We start from the raw sequence: 20,195 nt of genomic DNA on the forward strand, positions 1-20,195 counted from the left end.
AAAAGCTCCAACAGAAACAAACAATGCACTCATAATCATCCATGGCTAGTTGTTCTGACTGAACAAAGGCTCAATGACTGTATGGACAACTTTCAAGCCACCATTGGCACACAACTCACAAAAATTATTTATCATATCTCTAAGGGTGCTGCCAAAAAAGAGGGAAGAAGAACGTAAAATTTCGGAGGAGGAAAAGAAATATCAAGGAAGATAAGAGGGGCCAGGCAGAAGAATGAGGAAGAAGACAAGAGAAAGAGAGGAGGAGGATCAAGAAGCAGTTGGGTTAGGAGATATATTTTTTATGCACAAGTAGGTGTAATAGGTTTTCTAATTATTCCGTACTTCTTGTAAAAATAAAATTCATTTTCTCAATGTAATTCATTAATTACCTTTATTACTTCTTGTTCTATGTTTATATTTCTTTTAGATTTAGGTTTGTCATCACCAAAAAGGGGGAAAATTGCTAGATCCCTTGGTTTTGTTTATAAGTGATAACAAAAAATATTTCATTGTAGTAGATAAAGCTATCTTATATTGTGATACAGGTACTCGACCAGTCTTTTTCAATACTCAAGAAGAATTTTCACCCAGTCTGTGAGGACCTAGGTTCTAATCATCTAATCAAGAACAATCATTCAATAAGAAACAAGAAGCCAATATTTTATATATATATATATATATATAAAATCGGGCGCGGGTGCGCCCTGCACACCTCCCTCCCTCGATCAAGTCAACACGGCTCAAGTCGAACTTTAATCTGAAACCTGGAAAAATTCCTATTCGACACCTCGATCAAAGACTACAAATAAAAGAGTTCAACATACATCAAAACGAGGTATAAAATACAACATTCTCGCTCATCATCAAAGTACGACATGCTAATCAATTCTAAACATGTTTCGATACAAGTTATACAACTTATAAATATAAACGAGTTAGACATGCTACTCGACTCTAAACCAACGCCTCACGTCTATCATTCAATCCCGAACTAGTCATGTTGTCTCTGACTCGATCCTGCCCCACATGTTGCCAAGTACACATACAAAACAAAGAAACATCCGGATGACTCCGGTGAGAATAGCATTCCCAGTAAAAGCAACATAATATGCAATATCAACAAGTATATCAGATTCATGATATAACGTCAACATATTTCAAAGGTAAATAGAATTAAATGCATGTATTTAAAATTCGGAATTATCTAATCGGATAATCAAAGGAAATTCGGTTCTTCGGTTGGGATCCCAAGGACAAGACATCACAACAACTCACCGATTCTCCCGATCTAGGTGGATGATATATATCTCAATTCTCTAGACTCTGGAGCAACTATAAGAAGCATTCTAGATCTTGGAAGAACTCAACAACCAAGGCCACTTCAATATAGTCCCCAAAACGTCTAATTCAAAATGAAATCAAATAATTCGGTTCAAGATGAATGCATATGAAACTCGTAATACATTCAAGAATAATTCAAGTAATTCAAATAAACATGCAAGTATGTGATTTTAGTTGTAACGCCTAGAAATTCCTCTTACATAAACCGTATGCATAATTAAGAAATTTTAATTATTTAAAATAGAATAATAATAATATAAATATAGGGTTTAAATGATTTTTATTTATCAATATTACGTGTTTTAAATTTATTTAAGATTTTAATTTGGGTATTTTAAGAGTTATGAAATTTTTGAGGAAAAATATTATTTTGAGCGCGTGGACTGGACAGTGGTCGATCGAGATAAAAGTTTTATTTAAATTTTTGGTCCTAAGAATTTTTAAAGCCGAAAATAATTATTTTAAGGTACATTTTATAGAAAAAATTTAAGTATTATGTATATATAAATTTTAGAAGCTCATTTTTCACCTAAATGGGCCATTTTATAGGCTTTTAGGACACTTTTAGTTTGGGCTACTTGTTTATTTCGAAAATATGATATTTTGGGTCCAAATTATTGCTTGTGGGCTAAAGATTTTATATTTTTTAGAAGCCCAAAAAGCTATGACCCATTATCCATGTTTTTGTTTCTTTTCTCTTACCCGATAGAAGTCCTAACACTACCTTCATCTTCTTCACTCGATTTTTGTCTAAGAACAGGGAGCCTTTATCCGCCTCTTTCACTTTCACACACCACACCAAAATCTTGATTAAATTTCAATGTTTTTACGGTTTAGTGATCGGCTCGTCACAAGCTTCGTTTCCATACTCTTGTATTTGTGTTTGAGGCATGTTCTTATCTCCTTGGCGCACACATTTGGATCGCTATATAGCTGTTTTGATATTTAAAATCTGTAACTTGCATTTGCTCTTGGATTTGAGTTTATGATTTTGAGTTCACGTACATTTCCTTACGTTTTTTGGCTTGTGGCTCGTTTCTGTTTCATTTTCTTTTTTTACCGGCTGGTTTGAGTCCGATGGGCTGTGATTGGGGGTTAGGAGGCTGTGAGGGGAGGCTGGTCTTGTGGTTGGCTCGGCCGGAAAGGGGCGAGACGTGTGGCTGTCGAGCTGGACGCTGTGCGCAAGAACAGAGCTGCGCGAGCTGCTGTTTGGCGTGCCACGGCCGTGGCTGGCCTAGGAGGGACCGGCGGGACCTCGGAATGGTCCTGCCGGCCGGGCTCCGGCCATGGGTGGCCGGAGTAGGGGGTAAACAAGGCTAGGGGGTGATCAGCCAAAGTGATTGTTGGTGAGGAAGATGGGCTAAGGCGTGAGAATGGAGTGGGCTGCTGTGTGAATTTGGGCTTGGCCCTGGTTGGGCGGATTCCGGGTCGGGTGGTGGACCGGGTCGGGTCAAGTCTTAGATTATAGGTTTGGGCCTAAATTGTTAATGGGCCAGTTTATTTTAGGCTTGATTTATATTTTAATTTGGGCTTAAGTTAGTGTTGGACCAAACTTAATGTGTTTAAGCTTGTTGAGCTTAGTCAATTGGGTTGAGTGAAATTACTGTTATTGGACTAATATAGTTTAATTGGGATAACATAAGAATATTAAACTAGCTTAAGAAATATGGGCCAAGGTAAGTATATTGGGCCAGACTTAGTTTTAGGGCCTAAGTTTAAGGGGGCAGCAACTCGAACCAGCCGTGACAATCATATAGTCTTTAAATATATATTCAATAGACGTATATGTAATATTTTGATATGAATATGATTTTTTATTAAAAAAAAGAATTAAATATATATTTACGGGCAAATTGTTTTTAGGAAAAATTGGTATTTTAATTCATGATTCATGCATTTATTTTATGTTGGGCCTACGGATCCCCAACGGTTGGGTGAAGGGGCATAAGAAGCGTAGGGAAGCCACAAAGGTTGGGTGGAACTCGTCGCCACGTACGTTGGTTATAGATTGATCAATCGAATTAGGTTACACTTCACTAATATGACCCTCACAGTAAAGATTTTATGATTTGAACATGTCATGATTATTCTACGTATTTACGTATGATTATGTTTAAGACGTAGTTTATGCATACGATTTTTATGATCTTGCACGCATTTGAATCTTCATGTTATTTTTATATACGTTATGTGTTTGCATGTGGTTTTATTTAGTAGTACTCGTTATTAAAGGTAGAGCATGATGGACCTTTAGGCTCACTAGATCTAAATGGTGTGCATGTGAGTTTGATGATAGTACTTGTGATGTGGTCCCGACTGGTGGCGAGAACCTCTGAGCATCTGCAGCTAGCTGGCTTTCCCGTGACCTCTGCAGTATTTATTTTCTCACTTTATTGAGATGTGACTGAGGATTGTATTAAACTATCTTTCTGTGCATGCTTCCTACATTACTACTCGTATTTTGATTTGGTTGCATTTGGGATTTAACTATGTAATTTCGTATTTTTGCGATACCGTATTTCACGTGCATGGATTCCCTTTAAATTATTCTGGATGAGTTTTAAATTGCTAGAGTTCAATCAATTTATTATATACTATAGTACTTGGACTAAAAACTATTTTCAGTATTGACGCATTGTATGGGCATATATGTGATATATATATATATATATATATATATATATAAATCCCTCGAGTTTGGGGTCGTTTCATTAGGGAACTCGAAAATCATTTTGGATTTGAGTATCCGTCCCTATTCGATTCGATGTCGACTTATACTTTTTTCTCGATTCAATGAGATCCAAATATGGATAATCAAAACAAAGATCTCAATCAAAATCATATCAAACTCAAAACCAGACTTCGATGAAGAATCATTACCAATCCTCGGTCAAATCTTTATCGATTCAAATTCTGCAACCTCTGAGTTCAACAATACTCAAACAAATCTGAAAGGAGATGAATAAGAACATCAATATCAATTCTTCAATTCAAATCTATTCCAAAACTTAATCAAACTTTCAAATTCCAAAATTCTCAAACCGGCGGCATAACGGCTATATACGGCCAACCGAAAAATCGACAACTCAGCACAACAATCAAATACAACTCATATCTTTCTCATATCAACTTCAATCTCATCAAAACCATCAACATAAAAATATCCCATTTTCAAAAATCACCTATAAAATCGTAACAAATCCGAACGTTGCTCTTTTTTTGATCCGACTTAGAATAAAAAATCTATGCTAATTCAAGAATGACATATCCAATCAAAATCATAATCCATCGACATCCGAAAAATGAAGTATAACCGATCGAAGAAAAACTTACGGTATAACGAATCCCTCGAAGCCGTGATCGTAAATATATCTTCAGATCGAACTTCAAACGGACGGATCGTGCAAAATCGGAAATTGAAAAGCTTGGAGGAAGCTTTAATGGAGGGAACGGCCAAGGGAGAGAATAAGAAAGAGGATGAAACGCCTAGTCACCTCAAAACATTCCAAGTGTTATATAAAAATCCATTTTTGCACTTTGGTCCTTGAATTCTTCAAAAATTGCAAATCAATCCCTGATCAAATTTCAATTCAACCCTATAAATTCCTAATCTTAGAATATCAATAATAATCTCAATCAAGATAATTTTGGGGCGTTACACAGTCTCTAGTATCTTCAGTTTTCTTGACCGTTCAAGACCAAAATAAGATCTACTTGTCTGCCCTAATAGCAAACAACTTACTCAACTGGCCGACTGAAGATTATTTGAAAATGGTAGTAAAGATTTCTTCTGATTCAAGCTTCACAACTTACAAAGTATCCGATACACTTTATCAGAAAAGCTGGTTGTCAAGACATGCACAACTGACAAAGTATCAAAAAATCAAAATGTTTTCCCAAAATGAACACTGAATTTTGGGCACAAGAGTTGTCTGCGACTGTTGCCTTCTTCATTTGGAAATATCAAAATCTCGTATTTATTTAAGTGTACTCTATATCAAGAAAAGAGATCAACAACAATTTTTTTATATTAATGAGCTTACAGTCGACGTTGAATGTTCATATGCAAAAGTCACTATAAATAGTGGATGCATCAGAGAGAGAAAGAAACTTGACAATTTGAATCATTCTGTATTCTATCAAAATCACTATTTATCTCACTTACAAGCTTGCCTTCTTAGATACCTTGAGAACACAATAAAGCCATACAATTCTCTGCTCAAACCAACCCTTCCTTACCAGAAATATATCAGATCTTCAAGGATTAACCAAAGGTTTATCAAAGCTTCTCGACCACTTTATACTTTAGACATAAGGCTTTCATAGAAGAAGTTTGATAGTTTGGATCTAAGGATTCAAAAATTTGTTATTGTATTTGTGATGTACTAGGATTTCCGAATAGGAATTCAGTCTTCGAAATTTCATATATCTTGTGTACAAGGAAAACCTGAGAAGTTATTTCTAGAAGCTTTCCCAAAAAAAACCTTAGATAAGTTATAATTATATGGTATTTACTTGACTTGTAAGCTTGAACTGTAGAGAATTTTACTATTAGACCAGTGAGTTAAGTTATTTAAGTACAGACTAAAACAATCAGCTGAGTATGCATGTTTATGTGTTGCATTATTACTTGTCATGGGATGCATGTTTATATTGCTCATGTTTATATATGCGGCATTGACATACCATGTTGATCCTATTATCCCTTCCAGATAGTTATTTTTATCTAGAGTCTCTCAGCCCTAGATTTTCTTGTACGATCGTGTACCGTGTGACACTCATTGAATCAACAGAGCAGTGTGTGCAGTCACTGAAGAATGTGGTAGTCCAATATCAAAATCAATGTGTGTGGCACCCACTAGATCTTCGTAGCAGTATGCGTATACTAGTGGTGTCTATGTTCTGAGCATGATATTCTAGAGTTTCATCCATTTTTTCTAGTTCATTCATGTATCATGATTGCATGCATTGCATAAAAATGTATAATCATATTTACGTACTGGGCGTTAGTGCCCACACCTCTGTTTTTATGTCAGAAACTCTATTCGACGGGGCAGGTTTGCAGGTTTACTAGGTTTTGGTTCAGCGTTTGGTTGGTGACCAGGAATTGGGAGCAGAGGTTATCGATTACTTATTTTAAGTTTATTTGCGGTATTTATTTTATTCGATTGTGTTGTATAATTGGTTTATTGGTTTCTCAGTTTTACTCTGGTAGTATACTATCGGTTTGGTACTTGTTTAAGTTTCCACATGTTACTCTGATTATGGTTATCTATTTATGTTAATTACATGTTTAAGTTCTGATTAGTAGGTGATCCAGAATGAGTCACTACAGTGTTGCCGACGGTTGCCCAACGAAGACACCCCGACACTGAAGTCATTATTTGTCAATAACAGTTCTAGAGAACTAGATTATGTGAAATTTAAAAGAGCATACCTTAAAAATGAGGTGACTTGAGATATTTATAAATACTCGAGTGTTTCATGGGCTTGAACTTTTTAAGGTCTTTTTTGAATTCATGAGTCTCGATAAAGTATCCCAACAAATAATGAAGATTGAGCTTTGTTCCAATAAGTAATTAAATAAGATCGAATCCTATTGGGTCGAGTGGTTGGACCATTTGGGTTGAATAATTGGGTTTGAGCCCAGGAGACAGTCAAATTAGATTACACCCATCAATAACCTTACAGAGATCGATGCTATCTTTTCTTGTTGCTAACATTTTCTCCACCATAGATTTGTCTTATCCATTAAAATTTGGTGTCTGTCTTTTATGTCTCACAAATCCAACTAGATTATAAAGCGGGGTCAGCAACTAGATGCAACCTACTACGATATTTTACAATATGGTTACCCATCTCAATAATACTCTCGCACAAACACACTTAATAATTAAAGTTGTGTGAAACCTAACAAAACCGAAAAATGACCACCTCTTAACACTCCGAGCTTGTTAGGTATTTAGTTAGGGGTGGGTGTCGGGTTCAAGTATCAAGAACCCGAATCAATCCTATATGGTATAACCTGATTAGATCAGTTATTTTTTTTCAAAATTTTCGAAATGTAAAACAACAAGAAATTTTTTTTTCGGGCACACGACTATCCAGTACGCGAAATATTTTGAGTACATGATAATTCGTATCAGATCATATCAAAATGACAACCAACGTATCGAATACCCGACCAAGTGGTCACCCTTAGGTGTGTAGTAGTGGGTACCTTCCTTAGCAATCAATGCACAAATTTTGAATCCTAACATTTCCCATCTAGAACTTCGGAGGAATCAACCGGGAAAATCCTCAATGTCCTCCCAAACATTTTAGTAGTTTTGATTTGAATTAAAATTCCCAAATTAATATCCTAAGTGGAAACGAAACGACCAATTAGTGGCATTTTATTTTAATTTATAACCAAATCTACTTTTATATGAATGATAAATGTGTTGAGCATATCTATTCTATTTTATAAAGCTAAGTGTCTTTTATAGTAATTGTTTTTTGGTGTGTCATGATACATTAAAAGTCATTTTCTAATTCGAATTTTTTTTATTACCGTCTCACTTTATTTCTTTGGTTATGTAATCTTTTGGTAAATTTTCACACGTACATCTCCACCTTTTCCTCAACTTATTTTTCCACTAATCTCTTCCACCTTTTCTTCAACCAATCTGCATCATGTTTGCTTCTATGAATAATTTCACACGTATATATATCAAATATCAATTTGATTATATTAGCATATTAATTTTATATTATCTTTCTAATAATTAATTTTTAACTACTAAATAATACATTATTTCATAAATAAAAAATCATAAAATATTCATATATTATATCACACACTCAGTTATGTGTGCTTATGTTGATAATTAATTATTAAATATAAATTGTCCTGCGCACATACAACCTATCGATATTTGTATACTACATATATATATATATATATATAGGTATATATTTGAAATCTTTTTAAATTTCAAAATAATAGCGTAGTTTTTATTAAAGAGAAATAATTTTGTAGAATTGATATTTTTCAAACGAGTTATATGACCTAGTTGTGTGATATGAAGCCATTTTCTTTTACTATTCTCTTTTCCGGAGCAATTTTTTCCATGTCATGAAAATAATTAGTTTTCTAGTTAAAAATATTTCGTCTTTCGATAAAAAATTTTCCATAATGCGGGTAATGTTTCCTACCAACTTCTTCTAGAGTTAGCAGAAGCGATGTCCATGTACCTAGATCTGACATTCTTACGTTCCTCCGAATTTATGTGATCAAGGTAATGTATTTAATTGGGTACATCAATTGTACATAGTGAAGATAATTTCTAATTTCTATTTTTGCCCCCCAAGGAAAGATATTAGTAATTTAAGTGTCGGAAGATTTCGTCGAATGATTCACGATACCTGTAACGTTTTTTCCGTGATTGTAGGTAATGATTCCTACTAAATTTTTCCTAGAGTTAACAGAAACGATGTTGACGTACTTAGATCCGAATGTTATTCAAGGCACATCACGTTTCGGTTTTCAACTTCTGCCCGCTGTGTCATATTCAAGGGGACTCAACTGGTCATGCTCTATTCTTTTTCCCGGTTGTCAAGCAGTGGTGGAAGACTACTATATTTTGGTTGCCTCTTAAACTTGCCAAACATCTGGATATGGTAGAACTATTTAGCTGGATGAAGGAATCGGTTAGTAAAGTAGAGTTTGAATTATTTGCAGTTTACACATGGGCATTATGGAGTGAAAGAGTCAAACTAAAGCACAATCTTCCAGCTCAAAAAAAAGCTTTTAATCTAGAATGGTGTGAGGAAATGTTACGTGAATTCAGGAAATTTCTGCACCAAACACAATATCCATGCAGCTCGCCGGAAGTTTGGATTGCGCCGAATATTGGTGAACTACGGCTAGATGTTGATGCAGCCTGCTACGAAAGTTTAGACAAATTTGCAGTTGGAGGAGTTGTTCGAAACCATGATGGACAACCAGTTATAGCATTTGGAAGAAGAATAGATAAGCCTCACTTTGTCTTGCATGCGGAACTTCTTGCGATCATTGGAGGTTTGAACTATGCTCGAGCAAAAGATACCCTCCCTTTTAGGAGAAATTGCATGTATCACCCCTGTGAAATTCCGAGTTTGCTGATAACCCCATATGAAAGTTTTTTGAGCTAATAACCTGAAACATCTACTACTAATAAATGCGAAATTTTTTTTTTAAAAAATAATACTAAGTATAAAAATAATATACATACATGCCCATACACATATGTATAACATTAAATAGATTTAAAAAGAATTAGCTTAAATAAAACTATGCAACATTTAATAAATTAAATGTTTGAGTCATGCATTAAAATAATACTGTCTAAGCAATTTAATAAAAGTTTGCATACAACGAAAATAAATATAATGTAACATGTTTAAAACTCATCATAAATAAAATAGTTGCAACTGAAATAATGACTCAAAACTGCAACGGTCACGGGGCCACTGTTTCGTGAGCTCATGCGTCCTCACCACCGATAGGAGCTACAAAATCAACGTCATGCTCACCTGCACCATATAAGCGTAGTGAGCCTAAGGGCTCAACATGTCTAATCCTTTATAACAAGGTTAAAAATAATGCATCACATACATACTAATACATATACATGTACATGAGCATGCATGGAAATATTTTCATCACATAATTAAACTGCTGCATCAAAAACTGTATCATAACCATAATCATAAACATATTATTTCTTCATCATATATATAACATAATTGAGCAATTTTTTTGAAACCTGAAGGTGGTCCTTTCCATAAGTGTGACGCTCATGTGTCGACTAATCAGTCTCTTAAACCAACGTACGATGGCGGTAATAAATCACCTCCTATGGTAGTAAACTACCGAATCATATGGTGGATAACCACACCTATGGTAGTAAAACTACCGAATCATATGGTGGAAAACCACCCTTATGTCACACATACTTCAATTTCCACCAAAATATTTTATTGCTCATCATTTACATAATCATAATCATATCATATAAAATTTCATGAATGCATGCACTGAAAATTTGTCCGTAATATATATTTAATTAATTTTTCATAATATACTTAAAATAGACTTCATGCATAAAAATAATTAAATATATATTCCGGACTTATTTATTTTTCATGGGTTGGTCCAGACTGCTGGTCTCTCTACTAAACCCCTTAACTGACTTAAATCCTGATAACTAACTTAAAGCCCATAATTAAATAATTAATTTTAAAAATTATAATTTTACTAAAATAAAATACTTAAATATTATTGGGCTTAAATAAAAATATTTAGGCCCATTAACTAATTAACTCATATAAACTCATGGACTGGCCCAATAAAATCACTGACTGGCCCAAAAATTTCTATGGGCCCACGAGCCCATAAAAATTATTGGGCTAACTTAAAAATAATTTAAAAAGCCCAAATAAAATTATTTGGAGGCCCAAATAATTTTCTAACTAATTTTAAAAGCCCAAAACCAATTAATCTCTTAATTAATTAGAAAATAAAATACCCAAGCCCGGCCCACCTAACCCGGACCCGGACTCTACTGACCCGACCCTAGACACCCCGGACCCGACCCGGACCGCCCAGACCCGACCCAGCCCCAGCCCAGCCCAAAACCCTTCCCCAACCCGTGACCCCCTTCTCTTCCCTTTTTCTGCGCGAGCAGCAGCCCTTCCAGGGCTGCTGCCGCCTTGCTCCGGCCATGGCCGGCCGGAGCGCCACCGGCAGGACCTTCCCAGGGTCCTGCCGGTCCTAACCCAGCAACTGGTCGGCTGGTTCATGGCCATGCATGGGCCAGCCAACCCTTCTTCCTAACAACCCTAAACTGTGCTCTCATAGGCCATCTCTTGAACCAGCTCGCCCCTAGCCAAAAATCCCATATCAAGTCACAACCCAAACCGAGCCTAGGACCCTAAGGAACCCCTTGAACCGTAGACCAGAGGCTAGTACCTTCCCATGCCATGAAAAAACGTGTGTGGCATTCAAACAAACCAAGAACATGTAATATTTAGGAATAAAATTCAAGATCTTGTATGAACTTGTAAAAATCTGTACACATCACAATGAATCTGACAAAAACTTGTATATAGCTTATATGGTGTTCAAGAAAAATAATTAAACATGTCTTTGATTTTTAAAACGAAGCTAGACCGCGTGAACGACTCCGGGACGGTGGACCTACGAAGAACTCAAATTTTTCCTTGAATAAATCGGCTATGGAGGCTTGAGTTGCTGCTGTGGGAACGTGAGGAAGGGATAGAGGAAGAGGATGGAGGCGGCTTAGAAGACAGACGTGAGTTTAGAGTTTAGGGTGTGGTTTAGGATAATTTTAGTATAATAAATATTAACTAATTAATATAGATAATATACCATAGAAAAAATATAATTAAAACTCTCTAATAATAATAATAATCTGATAAGATATCTCCAAATCTCGAAATTATTAAATAGGCTAATTTTAAAAATTAATAAAAGTCAATAAAGAAACTAATTTTGGCTAAAAATAAACCCTTAAATAAATATATAATTAAATACTAAAATTTTCTTGACAAAATACCTTAAAATATTATTTTAAGGCTCATAAAACTCATAAAATATTTTTGGCTAAATATTTTGGTATCTCGTCCGTCCACGGTCCCGTCTACGCGATCAAAACCAATAATTCCTTAAAAATCTAAAAATACCATAATTGCGGGTTAAATGCTAAAACAAATTTAAATCATGCATATAATTCACATAATAACACATAAATGTCATTTAACCCAGATATAAATTTTTTTATAATTATTTTCCTAATTATGCATGCAAATTTACGTATTAAAATTTTTCGGGTGTTACAATTCTTCCCCCCTTAAATTGAATTTCGTCCTCGAAATTAAAGTACTTACCCGAATAGCTCAGGGTAGCGAGTTCTCAAGTCGGCCTCGGTCTCCCAAGTGGCTTCCTCCTCGGAGTGATTCAACAACTGGACTCGGACCATCGGTATGACTCGTGTCCTCAATCTCCGCTCCTCTCTGGCTAAGATCCGAACAGGCCTCTCCTCAAATACTAGATCGGGTGGCAATTGCAAAGGCTCGTAATCCAACATGTGCGTCGGATTAGAGATGTATTTCCGAAGCATGGAAACATGAAAAATGTTGTGCACTGCTGCAAGCCCTGGTGGTAGTGCTAAACGGTATGCCAAAGTGCCAACTCTCTCCAAAATCTCAAATGGCCCAATATATCTCGGATTCAACTTGCCTCTGCGACCAAATCTCATCACCCCTTTCATAGGTGATACTTTCAAAAACACATGATCACCTACTACAAACCCAAGATCTCGTCGTCGAGTATCAGCATAACTCTTCTGACGACTCTGAGCTGTCCTCATACGATTCCGTATCTGTGTCACAATATCGGCAGTCTGCTGTACAATCTCTGGACCAAGTAAAATCCTCTCGCCAACCTCATCCCAATGCACTGGCGATCTACATCTCCTCCCGTAGAGAGCTGCATAAGGAGCCATATCTATAGACGACTGAAAACTGTTGTTATAGGTAAACTCCACTAATGGCAGTCTAGTCTCCCACGAGTCCTGAAAGTCGATGACACAAGCTCTCAGTAGATCCTCGAGAACCTGGATCACACTCTCAGACTGACCATCTGTCTGGGGATGGAACGCTGTACTGAACAAAAGTTTAGTCCCCAATGCTGCATGCAAACTCTTCCAAAACGCAGACGTAAATCTCGGATCCCTATCGGATACAATAGACACAGGTATGCCATGCAGTCTAACAATCTCCTTGATGTAAAGCTCTGCATACTGTGTCAAGGAGTAGGTAGTCCTCAATGGCAAGAAATGAGCTGACTTGGTGAGTCTATCCACGATCACCCAAATAGCTGTACATCCTCTAGTACTCCTCGGAAGGCCAACTACAAAGTCCATCGTGATGTTCTCCCACTTCCACTCCGGAATGGGTAGAGGCTTAAGTAACCCTGCAGGACGCTGATGCTCTGCCTTGACCTGCTGGCAAGTCAAGCACTCTGATACATATCGGCCAATATCTCTCTTCATGCCGGGCCACCAATACAATGACTGCAAATCTTTATACATCTTCGTACTTCCGGGGTGAATGGAATACGGATATGTATGAGCCTCTGTCAAGATCTCCATCCTCAACTGATCAATGTTCGGTACCCACATACGACCACGGTACTGAACGATACCATCAACAACTGAATAGAGAAGCCCGCCCTTGGCTTTATCTCTCTGTCTCAAACGTTGCAACTCCTCATCTGCAGGCTGTCCAACTCTGATACGATTTCGAAGATTCGGCTGTACCACTAACACTGCCAAACTCGGTGCCTGACCGCTCGAGTACAACTCCAGCTCGAATCTCTGAATCTCCTCCTGAAGTGGCAACTGAACTGTCACACAAGATACCACTGAAGTCTTTCGACTCAACGCATCAGCCAATACATTAGCCTTACCCGGATGGTAGCTAATGTCACAGTCATAATCCTTAACTAATTCCAACCATCGGCGCTGTCTCATGTTCAAATCCTTATGTGTGAAGAAGTACTTAAGACTCTTGTGGTCTGTGAAAATCTTGCATTTCTCACCATACAGATAGTGCCTCCAGATTTTCAAAGCAAAAACCACTGCTGCTAGCTCCAAGTCATGCGTCGGATAGTTCTGCTCGTGAATCTTCAACTGTCTAGACGCATATGCAATGAATCGGTCACTCTGCATCAATACGGCGCCCAACCCTAGCTTAGACGCGTCCGTGTAAACCACTAACTCCTCATGTGGAACAGGCATCGCCAACACTGGCGCAGAAGTGAGTGCTTCCTTAAGTCAATCAAAGCTCCTCTGACAGTCTGAACTCCATATGTACTTCGCATTCTTCTTGGTCAAAGCTGTCAAGGGTACTGCAATAGAAGAAAAACCCTTGATGAACTTTCGGTAATAGCCTGCTAAACCCAAGAAACTGCGAATCTCTGAAGCATTCTTAGGAACTCCCAAATTTTGCACTGCCTGTACCTTCGTCTGATCCACTGCTATCCCATCTTTCGAAACTATATGGCCAAGAAACGCCACCTGCTCTAGCCAAAACTCGCACTTACTGAATTTCGCAAACAGTCGATGCTCCCTCAAAGTCTGCAATGCTGTCTGCAAGTGCTGTCTGTGCTCCTCGATGCTCCTCGAGTAGATCAAGATATCATCAATAAAGACTATGATAAACTGATCTAAGTACGGCTGAAATACGCGGTTCATGAGATCCATGAAGACCGCTGGAGCATTGGTCAATCCAAACGGCATTACTAGGAACTCGTAATGCCCATAGCGTGTCCGAAAAGCAGTCTTGGACACATCTGCATCTCTGATCCTCAACTGATGATAGCCAGATCGCAGATCGATCTTAGAGAAAACCGAAGCTCCCTGCAACTGATCGAACAAATCTTCAATCCTCGGCAATGGATACTTATTCTTCACAGTGACCCTGTTGAGCTCTCGGTAATCAATACAAAGCCTCATGCTACCATCCTTTTTCTTCACAAACAACACTGGAGCTCCCCAAGGAGAAAAGCTAGGACGAATAAAGCCCTTCTCCAACAACTCTTGGATCTGCTCCCTCAAATCTTTCATCTCGGTAGGAGCAAGTCGATATGGTGCCTTAGAGATATGCATAGTGTCCGGCATCAACTCAATGCTGAACTCCACTTCCCTCGCTGGTGGAATTCCTGCAACGTCATCGGGAAAAACATCTGGAAAGTCACACACCACCTCTATCTCTGCTAGGGAACTGGTAGGTGGCACTGCTGATGTGACTACACTGGCGAGAAACCCCTGGCAACCACGTCTCAATAACTTTCTCGCACGTGTATAAGAAATCACAGGCGAGATCTCACTGCTCGGAGATGCATAGAAAACAAACTGGTCACCCTCCTCTGGTTTCACTGCCACTGTTCTCTGCCTAAAATCAATCACTGCTCCGTTGACTGACAACCAATCCATACCCAAAATAAGATCGAATCCAGTCAATGGTAAGACCACTAAATCTGCCCTGATAGTGCGCCCCTGTAAATCCATCTCCAAGCCTCTGCAGACACTAATGGTAGAAAGAACCTGTCCAGATGGCATGGTTACATCATACCCGGTAACAACAACCTCGGGCTTAATGCCTATCCGTCTGATAAACTCCGGGGAGATAAACGAATGCGTAGCCCCTGAATCTAGCAACGCATAAGTGGAGTTTCCTCTTACTTGAATTCTCCCTGCACGCAGAAAATCCCAACAATCGCATACTAACTTACTTTCTCCCAATAAAAGTTATAAAATATTTTCTCTTAATTAAACACGATTAAATAATGAACATCCTACTCTAACCCAACAAACAGATAACCCATGCAAAATAAAATCATGAAGTAAATTCCAAAAAAGAAAAATTTCTTAAAAGATGAAGTTTAGGAAATACCGGTGATTAAGGAGGTATCTGGGTCTGCCTCCTCAGCCTGCATAACAAACACCCATCCAGTGGTGTTCTTCCTCTTCGGGCAGTTATAAGAAACATGCCCTGGCTCCTTGCACACATAGCATACATTGGACCCCACTAAACACTTCCCGATATGTAGCTTCTAACACTGCGGGCACATCGGAACTCCTCCAATATTAGGGGCCCCGCCCCTCTGCTGCTACTGTGGCTGACGCCCCTGAGGCCTCTGCTGCTGTCCCTGCTGATTTGGGCCCTTAGACGGCCCAGTATATTGTTTCTTCGCAGGAGGCTGCGAAGTCGCCCTCTGATACCCTGGCTGAAACTGCCTCTTACTCTGCTGCTCTCGCTGCATCTCTCGCCTCCCTTCCTCAGAACGTAATGCTCGGCTAACTGTCGCCTCATAAGTAGCGACATCCAACATGCGAACGTCATGCTTGATATCAGCCCTCAAACCATCCACAAATTGTCTCAACTTATCCGGCGCACTGTCAGCAATAAGAGGCACGAAACGACACCCTCTCTCGAATTGGGTGATGTAATCCACCACAGACTTGTCTCCCTGTCGGAGACTCATAAACTCCCGGATCATGCGACTGCGCACATCCTCAGTGAAATACTTGGCATAGAACATGCGTCTGAACTCTATCCAAGTCAATGTAGGTAGATTCACACCTCGAACCGCACCTTCCCACCAAGAGGCTGCATCACCTCTCATCATATACACTGCACACTTCACTCTGTCAGCATCAGTGATCCCCATGTAGTCAAATATGGACTCCAATGATCGAATCCACCCCTCAGCAATGAGTGGATCAGTGGTGCCGACAAACTCCTTAGGTCCCTTCTTTTGGAACCGCTCGGCAACATCCTCATCATGTGTGAGCCTAGGACGTGCCGCCTGCTGATCCAACAGAGCGGTAATCCCAGCCATCATATTAGCATTGGCCTGCTCCAATGCTGAAAGAGGGTTCTGCGGAGGTGGAGGTGGAGGTGGAGGTCCCCCGCGTCTATTCATCTGTCTGGGAGGCCTTCTGCACCACCACATATTTCTTTACGTAAATCGCAATGCATAACTTAAAGGTTCTAAAACTTTTCTAACATGAAAATCTTAAATCATTACATATGCTCCTTATAATTCATAAGAAAACATTTAAAACTTACAGACCGGTAGTAGGATTTCTGAGCTTCACGTGGCAGTAGGACACCCTCCAAGGACCGTGCTTTGATACCAATTGAAACATCTACTACTAATAAATGCGGAATTTTTTTTTAAAAATAATACTAAGTATAAAAATAATATACATACATGCCCATACATATATGTATAACATTAAATAGATTTAAAAAGAATTAGCTTAAATAAAACTATGCAACATTTAATAAATTAAATGTTTGAGTCATGCATTAAAATAATACTGTCTAAGCAATTTAATAAAAGTTTGCATACAACGAAAATAAATATAATGTAACATGTTTAAAACTCATCATAAATAAAATAGTTGCTCAAAAATCAGATTCAAGTATTAAGCACAGAGTATATAGGAAATTGTTCATCCAATTGGTTCCATTTTTTTCAAAAAATATTTGTCAGATAGGCAAACAATCATGGATTTCAGTTATAGCACAAAAAACTTTTTTTTTTTTTTTCATCAGCAGCCATGCATCCAATTCTTTTTCGACTTCTTTTAAATTCAACTCAACTCAACAACAACAACTAAACTCAACAAAAATTTTATCTATGAAATTCAAAACTCAACTTTCAAACAAACAACCAAACAACTAAATCAAACATTGATTCACCCCCCAAACTTAATGTAATCATTGTCCCTAATGATTAAAAACAATAAAAAGAACAAGGGACTCATACCTTCGACACCGAGCATCAGGACTCGGCGTCATCATCTCCATGGAAAGAAGGTGCAGCAGCAGCAGTATCATCAGAAGACCACTGCGGAGGAGCTGGATAAGGCACAACAGTGGGCGGATAATTCTGGGCGAGAGCAGCAGTGAAGTCATGCATATATGTCATATGTGCTCGCATCATCTTCCACTGCTTCTTCATCTGAGTAAGCACGGCCGTAGAATCATCACAAGTAGAATACTCAGTGGCCGGATGCGTCGGTAGTGACATAGGTCCTTCCAAATGGGAAGGTGCTGGCTCAAAGTGTGGTAGTGTCTCAGAGGGCTGAGGTGGTTCAACTGCCTGTTCAGAAGTACTGGCTGCTTTCTTCTTCTTGTCCCGTCTCAATGCACCAGTAATTCTTATAGGACCTCGAATTGGAAGAATCTGCTCCGTATCATCCCACACAACACCAGCTAACCGGCAAAGTTAAGTAATCAAAGACGAGTGGGGTAAACTGATAGTCGAGGAACCCCTAACTGCAGCAATAATAGACTCCTGAATCACCCTCCCAGCATCAACAGATTTTCCGATGATAATGCAGTACACAAGACCAGATCTAACCTTAGTCACATCAGATGTATGCCCAGATGGCAAAATTCTGGCAGCCACAAACTCATGCCAGTTATTCGCTTCTCTTCTAAGAAAGATGGATGGAAATGTAACAGCTTCATCCTTTGCATTCCTCTTCCATTCCGCCCCATCATGACACAAAGTCTGAATGACAATATTCTCTGGATATGACTTATTCTTAAATACCTCATACTCATCATCAGAAATGTCCAAATCCGGCATTTCATAGAGACTGTTAATTGTACTCTTATCAAAAGGCACCAATTTTCCTCGAACTCGAACTTTTAGATTCACGTCTTTGACCATCAAATTTGCATAAAACTCATGAATCAAAGATATAACAGCATCTGGTGGACTCCTAACAAATGTCTCCCAACCTCTTCTCTTAGCTTCAATTAACGCTGGCGTACTATGCTCTCTCAAACTCATTCCTCTTTCTTTGTGCATCCCTCTCTCCATTACATCAAAGCAATACTCCTCTGCCGTGGCATTCCAAAATCTGTGTCTATCATATGAACCAGCAGAGGACGAAGAAATTGCACCCTTTCCTTTGGTTTTCGGTGGCATTGTAACTCAATAATTCATCTCAAATCAAATGCCTCAAACAATGCACTAAACTCCAAACAATTCCAGCAACGTTCAAATACAACCCAAGCAATTCAACAAACACTTGGTAGGCACGAAGAAAATGATATAGAAATTCACTGCATCAAACGTACTCTACACCACAGCTCAGACAACCCAATAGCCTCAAATCACAACATTTATCACGGATCAAATGTAATAGATAAAATTTCAGCTTTTGTACCGTTCAAGAAGAAAATTTTCCAAATCCTCTAAATTCCCCTTTCTCGACAAGCGTGAATGGAGCAAGACGAATTCTGAGAATCTCTGCCTTGTAATGAAGATCAAAATCCTTGAGATGATGATATTTTGTTGAGTGGAAGATTTACGATGATCGTGCCAGTATGTGAGATTTAAAGATGGACTCAAACGAGAGATAGTGATTGCTGAAGTCTGGAAGGAGCAGACTCTGGAGTGGGCTTTTAAATTTCTGAAGCATAAATTGCGCGATAGCGCCTAAGCATGCGCTATTCACTCGCGCGATAGCGCTTAGATTGGCGCTGTAAAGGAGCGCGATAGCGCTTGTGTGGCGTGGTTGAGGATGCGCGTTAGCGCTGTCTTAGGCGCAATTGAGAGAGCGCGTTAGCACTGATGGGTGCACTGTTGGGGTAGGCGATAGTGCAAGGGATGGCGCTCTTTGTTGGCGCGTTAACGCATGGATGGCACAGCTCGGAAGCGCGATAGTGCTTGGTATTGCGCACTTGACGATTGCTTTTGGCGTAGAGAGAGCACGGACGCTCGAGAGGAGTGGCGCGGGCGCGCCTCTAGTTCGCAAATCAATACCATTTTTGTCCAGGAGATGCGCGGGCGCTCAATTTAATGGGGCGGACGCGCATCTAGCTCGATTTTGAGGTTTCTCAAGCCTGCAAATTTTTGAAAATTAATAAAAATTAAGCTCAAAAATTTAAAATAAAAAAACTTAAAACAATTAAATAACAAAAATTAAATAAACTGAAAAAAAAACAAATAAAGTATAATAAAAGAAAATTCTTGGGTTGCCTCCCAAGTAGCGCTTGGTTTAAAGTCGTCAGCCCGACTTTCACGGGATTAATTCTTCCCCTTCTCTTTCACTCGCCAAATAAATTCCACGAACCGCCTTTTAAATTTTGCTTTTTTCGTGGCCTTCTTTGGTGGTTTTGGCGCTCTCTCGTTCGATGAATCAACCGCAATGTCGGCTTTTGAATGACCCTCCAACTTCATAACCGGCTCTATCAAGCATAATTTTTCAATAGGGGTG

Source organism: Henckelia pumila, chromosome 4 (genome assembly GCF_033568475.1).
Source record: "Henckelia pumila isolate YLH828 chromosome 4, ASM3356847v2, whole genome shotgun sequence".
Taxonomy (NCBI): Eukaryota; Viridiplantae; Streptophyta; class Magnoliopsida; order Lamiales; family Gesneriaceae; genus Henckelia; species Henckelia pumila.